We start from the raw sequence: 8,080 nt of genomic DNA, 5'->3' as shown, positions 1-8,080 counted from the left end.
GGATCATGAAACAAATGCACATATCTATTTGTGACATGATGCACCATGTGTGTGTGTGTGAAGTTTGAACTTGATCAATCCAGACATGTCTTGGATACGGATCCAGAACTGAATTCTTTAAGAAAATGGCCGCCAGTCGGCCATTTCGAACTTGATCCGGAAAAAAAAAATGACGTGCATCAAGGTCTTATTATGTTTAATGTAAGTACCAAATTTGAATGAAATCCGTCCATGCATAACTGAGATCCGGGTTCGGAATCGTGAAAATACGTGATTTTAATGCATTTTCGGCCTTAAAGCGGCCGCCATTTGGCTATCGTTAATGGGATCATGAAACAAATGCACATACATTTTTGTGACATGATGTACCTTGTGTGTGTGAAGTTTGAACTTGATCAATCCAGACATGTCTCGGATACGGATCCAGAACTGAATTCTTTAAAACAAAATGGCCGCCAGTCGGCCATTTCGAACTTGATTTGAAAAAAAAAATGACGTGCATCAAGGTCCTATTATGTTTAATGTATGTACCAAATTTGAACGAAATCCGTCCATGCATAACTGAGATCCGGGTCCGGAATGGTGAAAATGTGCGATTTTGATGCATTTTCGGCCTTAAAATGGCCGCTATTCGGCTATCGTTAATCGGATCATGAAAAAAATGCATGTGCATATGTCCCATATAATGTGTGATGTATGTGTGAAGTTTGAACATAATCGGTCCATGCATGTTCGAGATACAGGTGATCACGGACGCACGGACGGACGCACACAGGGCAAAACATAAGTCCCCGTTTTCGGACTCCGTCCGAACGGGGACTAATAACTTCAATTAGTATTCCGTTCAGTAGTGGGAATCTCCCCCGTTTCATAGGCAAAGTATAAGTATTCACTAGCTGTGACACACACAATCCTATTATCACATGTAAAACATAACTTAAATTTAGTACGGATTGCTCCAGTCCGAATCAAGTGGGATACTCGCCTTAAAAGTGACTGTTTTATAGTATACCCACTTTATTTCGAAGGTAGTTCTGAGACGCATAAATCATCTGAAATGCTATATTTGCAACCATGAATAAATGTAATGAAACCTAGTCCTGGAACTAGCATACATCGATTGTAAATACATTGAAAACTAGCACCTGTTTTTCGGCATTACAAGTTCAAATAGTTTCTTGTTAAGAGAAAATGTGGATGTAAAATCGTCTTTTAAGAAAAATCACGTTCGACGGTTAGCGCTGGTATAATATATTAACAAATGATCGCATTACATAGTCCTCGTGAGTTACAAGTTTATGGAAGTTTGAAAGTTCAGAGTACTAGTATGTCATAGATAAGGAATGGTCCCATAATGTTCAACGTACATACTTGTATGTTTTTTGAACGGAATTCTTAATTTGGCTATCACCCGACCAAATACATATCTCGTCAAATGAACACATATCCACATGTGTGACACTATGTATATATAAAGTTGAACATAAATGGTCAGGGAAAGTCAGAGATATTACAACATAGCAGCATTCGTTAAAACAAAATGACCACGAGTCTGAAATGAGCCTGAGGTAATGAATAGCCTGAATTATAATGTCTAATGTATGTGCTAAATTTGAACTAAATCAAACATGACCAAGATATGGTCACACATGGCAGAAATTCTTGATTTATATGAATTATCAACATACTATGGCCACTATTCTGGCATCTTAAATCATATCGCAACTCAATATGATGAATGCCATATATATGAAGTTTAAACATGACTTGTCAGCACAGGTTAAAGATATATCCCATCTATTCACAACTGAAAAACGGTACCAGAATGGCAGTGATGGTTAAATTTAATGATTTTTTAATATTAAATTAGCTGCCATTCGACATTCTTGAATTGGATCACCAATGAATAAATGTTCATATGTGCGACGTGATGTATGTACGAGATCTGTACATGGTCAGTCAGGACGTGTTGAAGACAAAGCTATGAACAACATTCATTGCAAACAAAATGGCCGCCAGTCGACCAGTTTGAATCTGATTTGAAAAACAAAATGATGTGCTTGAAATTGGACTGTTGAGAAAACTATATGGTGCAAATTCACGAAATAATGAACTCTGGAGAATGCAAATGTGTATATTGTGGTCAGTCGCATCCTGCAGGAAATACTACATTGAAGTTTGCATGTTCCCAGATGATCAGATAGTGTGCAATAACGCATCTCAATTCATTCAAAAGTGCAATTTTGTACCTCTCAATTAATATAAAAGTACTAATTTGCACATTCATCGGCACTTTCCAGATTTAGGTATATCTTGCTGTAATATCTGTGCATATCAATTTTCATTGTAGCTTATGATATTTTCTTTTACTCTGGGATATTTGGACAAACGCCAATTTGCTGTTAGTATTGCATCCCGTGTGTGGATTGCAAGTAGAGAATCAGCATGTTCCGGGACTAACAAACACACTACCATTGCGAGAACAAATAGTCCCAATTAATATTTGGAAAAAAAGACAGTTTGTTGTAATACATCATGTGTGTGGATTGCAAGTAGAAAATCAGCATGTTCCGGGGACTAACAAACACACTACCATTGCGAGTACAAATAGTCCCAATATTGGGCAAAAGCCAGTTTGTTGTAATACATCATGTGTGTGGATTGCAAGTAGAGAATCAGCATGTACCGAGGACTAACAAACACACTACCATTGCGAGGACAAATAGTCCCAATATTTGAAAAAAAGCCAGTTTGTTGTAATACATCATGTGTGTGGATTGCAAGTAGAAAATCAGCATGTACCGAGGAATAACAAACACACTACCATTGCGAGGACAAATAGTTTCAATATTTGGAAACAAGCAGCCTCTCGGCTGAGATAGCTCCGCTGTTAGCAATGCACATTTCAATTAAAGAACAGAAGATATATTAGAAAATGAACAATACATGTATGCATAGTATCAATGCAATGGGACTTGCTGTTTTCAACAAGAATTCAAAATATCATTTTTCACCATAAATGATTGTGGTTTTTAACAAGAAGAAAATATCACTTTTTACCAAAAATGACAAAAATATTCACCAAAATTAGAAAATTAAAGATATCATCATGAAATGAACAAATTTGAGAGTGGTCCACATGTAGTACCTATATATGTAATATCAAAGCAATTGGACTTGTGGTTTTTTAACGAGAAGTCAAAATTATCACTTTTTACCAAAAATGACAAAAATATTCATCAAAATTAGAGAATTAAAGATATCATTACAAAATGAACAAATCTGAGAGAGATCCACATGTAGTACCTATATATGAAATATCAAAGCAATTGACCTTGCGGTTTTTAACAAGAAGTCTAAAATATCACTTTTTACCAAAAATGACAAAAATATTCACCAAAATTAGAGAATTGAAGATATGATTATGAAATGAACAAATCTGAGAGAGGTCTACCCAAGGTACATATACACCAAGTATCAAAGCATTCAGGCTTGTAGTTTTCAAGAAGAAGTCGAATAAGTAAAACATTGACACTAACGATGACGGACAATCACTCATATGATAAGCTCCGCTCGACAAAGTCAACAGCGGAGCTAAAAAGCCAGTTTGCCGAATTACATCATGTGTGTGGATTGCAAGTTGAAAATCAGCGTGTACCGAGGACTAACAAACACACTACCATTGTGAGGACAAATAGTCCCAATATTTAAAAATAAGCAGCCTGTCGGCTGAGATAGCTCCGCTGTTAACAATGCACATGGCAATTAAAGAACAGAAGATATCATTTGAAAATGAACAAATCTGAGAGAGGTCTACCCAAGGTACATATACACCAAGTATCAAAGCATTCAGGCTTGTAGTTTTCAAGAAGAAGTCGAAAAAGTAAAACATTGTAATGGACGACGACGGACGACGGACAATCACTCATATGATAAGCTCCACTCGACAAAGTCGACAGCGGAGCTAAAAAGCCAGTTCGTTGTAATACATCATGTGTGTGGATTGCAAGTAGAAAATCAGCATGTACCGAGGACTAACAAACACACTACCATTGCGAGGACAAATAGCCCCAATATTTGGAAAAAAGACAGTCTGTTGTAATACATCATGTGTGTGGATTGCAAGTAGAGAATCAGCGTGTACCGAGGACTAACAAACACACTACCATTGTGAGGACAAATAGTCCAAATATTTAGACAAACTTTTTAATTATTAATATAATACAGAACAAGCCATGCATGGCACAGTCCCCGTTAGTTATCAAATTTAAGACAAAGTTTTGTTTATAGTAATATAGCTGGAATATAAACATGTCAGGAATATGATGATTGTTTAACATTTAAATGATTGACATTTGTATCTGATCGTCAAACGAGTATTGAGAGATATTGCTCTGGAACAGCATTAATTAAAACAAAATCAGCCATTATGAATATATGTATAATGAATATATGAAATTTGAACATAGTCAGTCAAAGCATGTCAGAGATATGGCTCTAAAAGCCCATTCATTAAAACAAAATGGCCACGAGTCAGCCATTCAGAATCCGATCTAAAAAATTAAACAAGTTTTTTAGCACAAAAATAGCCACCATTAGGCCACTTTGAAAAGGATCGTCAAACCAATATATCTGTATATCTGTGACATGATGTATAATGAATATTAAAAAATTTAACATAATCAGTCAAAACAAGTCATATGGGTCTGGAAACCCATGCATTAAAACAAAATGGCCACCAGTCGGCCATTTTGAATGTTATCTGAAAAACAAAATTATTTGCATCAAGGTCGCATAATGTATATATCAAGTTTGAACAAAATCCATCTGTAAACAGCCGAGAAATGCTTGATTTTTAGGATTTTTTAGCACAAAAATGGCCGCCATTCGGCCATCCTGAATCAGATCGTAAAACAAAATGATGTTCATCAAGGTCCTATAATGTCCAACGTATATACAAGGTTTGAACAACATCCATCTGTAAACAGCCGGGAAATGCTTGATTTTGATGATTTTTAGTACAAAAATGGCCGCCATTCAGACATCTTGAATCAGATCGTGAAACAAATTGACATGCATATGTATGATATCATGTATGATGTATGTGTGAAGATTGATTGTGATTGGTCCAGGCATTTCTAAGATACAGGTCCGGACGCACGCACAGACGCACGCACGCAGGTCAAAACATAAGTCCCAGTTTTCGGACTTCGTCCGAACAGGGACTAATAAACAGGCTGGACACAGTTAATTAGTAAGCTACTAAGCTAATTAACTAAGTTTCAATCTGTTGGAAAAAGCTTTTGCTATGAAACTGAATAAACAAGCTAAACAATTTAATTCGTATGCAAATTAGCTAATTCATTTGCACATATTAATTATTAGATATTAATCTATACAAACACTGCATGTTCTAAGTTTCAATCCACTAAAGGAAAATGTAAAAAAAGTAAATTAGTATATATGGATTAATTACAACACTATTATCAGGCAATCAACATACACATTTCGTATTTCAGCCCACTTCTTACCAATTGAAATAGGCCGTCACAGGGGAATAAATGAAATTGACAGGGTATGTAACAAGTGTGACTCTTATGATGTGAGTGATGAAAAACACTACTTTTTTCGTTGTGACAGTTTTTCAGAACACAGGGAAAAAAATGCTCTATACACTGTTCAAATACTCATCTGATTATCAAACCTTACCAAATGGAGAATTGTTTATTAATGTTTTCTCTAGTGTAGACAAATGTGTTTATAGTATTTTACCTAATTTTGTTTTTCAGATTTTAAAATTATTTTAGATTAGTTGTGTTACTGTATGTTTCTTATGTTGGACTTTACTCAAGCATTGTTTTTGTGTACGTTCCAAATAAAAAATCCTATCCTATCCACATGTTATGGTGAGGAATAAACAAGCTGAAATAATTAATTAGTATGGAAATTAGCTAATTAATTTACACATATTAATTAGAAGCTGTTATTATATATTGATCTACACAATCAGTGATCATGGACCAAGTTTCAATGAATTTGTGCAAACAGATGCAAAGATACACATGCTAAAACAACTATTATGCTAATTATCTAAACCATGCATGGGTTTGTATTAAAATATAATCAAGTATATGCATTGGTTCAAGCAGAATATAGTAACCTTTAGACTGGCACAGTCGGGGCGATTAATTTGTTTTTGTAGTTTAAATAAAAATTTTAAAAAATCGCGAAATGGAGGTGTTAGCGCGAAATCACCCCGACTGGTTTATTCTGCAGGAAATTCATTGCTATTAAATATTTATGATGCACATATTATAATGAGGTGGGCGCGGAAATACGTGCATAATGAGGTCAACATGGTAAAGGTCACACTGCAGACCCAACATGGCGGCACGTTGAAATTCGAGTTTGTGGTAGTCGTCGTTTCTAATTCATCACAATGTGTAAAAAAGTAACTCGTACTAGTCCTAGAATTAAAAAAATATCAACTGCTACAATCAGCCGACGTCTTCTCGGTCAGAGGTCAGTTGAAGAGACGCTGTGATTGGCTCAGATGATTGTCAATTAGAACACTCATTAACATACGACACTGCAGGAACCCGTCGATTACTTAATTACTTATTACTAGTAATTACTAGTAATTACCCGTTGAAAAATCGACGGGTTCCTGCAGTGTCGATAGAGGGCCATGCAGAATAAACCAGTCGGGGTGATTTCGCAGTTACAAGGGATTTTGTGCTAACACCTCCATTTCGCAATTTATTTAATTTTATTTAAACTACAAAAACAAATTAATCGCCCCGACTGCGCCAGTCTAAGTAACCCTGTGCCAAGTTTAATTTCAATCTAGCCAGGGGTTCTTGAGATCAGTGGAACACGATTTGAAACACAAACTGATGGAAGATTGACGGACAGACATATTTGCAACATTGGCTTCTGTTTGTGCTCTGCAAATAATCTTTATAATGCTGTAATCCTGTGTGTTAAATAATTAACATTTGTTCAAATGATTTGCTGATGTCAGAATGAAATGACAATACAAGATGCTCTCGAAATAGACCAGTATAGGTATAACTTATTAGGGACACATTTACCAGATATCTGGTAGGTCACAGTCTCAGTGCACAGCAAGAAAGTCAACCAGTCATATTATTTCATTATTTAATATTATTTCATTAAAAATGGACATATTAGAGCTCACAATTTACAGTACCCCAAGGCACACATACTACCATATCTTGCCTGGGGCTATCATTTTTTTGGAAATTAGTAACCCAACCAGACTACTAAAGTTTTTCAAAATCTTATTTTATAAAAATAGTAATATCTATTGACACAACACTGACTTTGGAAAGTACAGTAGTAAACAAAACAAAATAAAAGCAATCATAGAGTAATAGTATGATAGTGATTGAGTAAAATCATGTCTAACACTGTGCAGAAAAACACACAACACTTAATGGCGTGACTATCACAAATGGAAGTTATACCGCTAATATTACTCGCAATATGTTATCACGTACATCATGAATCGCCATGGTTATATAATCGAACTGTTTGTTGCCCAAAAAAGGTCTCGACCTAAGTTTATTTTTATATAGATTATTTAATATCATAAAAACAAATTATATATTCAATGTTTAATTAATATAAATATGCTTTCGAATACATGGCTAAATGCCACAAATTCATACTATTCTATATCATGGAGGCGGCCATGTTAGTTTTTCAATCGCAATGCATTATGGGGCGTTCACTATGACGAATTCTTGAAATCAGGGCATGTAAAATGTAACAACCAGATTCATCATACTAGTTTCATTTTCAAATGATTTGTACTTTTTAGGACTGTGGTTTAAATTAACATACCCTTACGAAAATATTCTATAGAAGTCTATAGAACTTTTAATAGACTTTCAATAGATGTCTATAGAACTATTTGATAGATGTTTTATAGAAATCTTATAGAGAAAGTCTATAGAAGTTTTATAGCATTTTCGTCACTTCGTCTATAAAAGTTCTATAGAAATTCTATAGATTTTACATAGATATTTTATAGACATTTTATAGAAAATCTATA

The sequence above is a fragment of the Saccoglossus kowalevskii genome, chromosome 16 (assembly GCF_978046115.1).
Source record: "Saccoglossus kowalevskii chromosome 16, keSacKowa6.1, whole genome shotgun sequence".
Lineage (NCBI taxonomy): Eukaryota > Metazoa > Hemichordata > Enteropneusta > Harrimaniidae > Saccoglossus > Saccoglossus kowalevskii.
The sequence above is the reverse complement of the archived record's forward strand: the minus strand, read 5'-3'. Positions refer to the sequence as shown.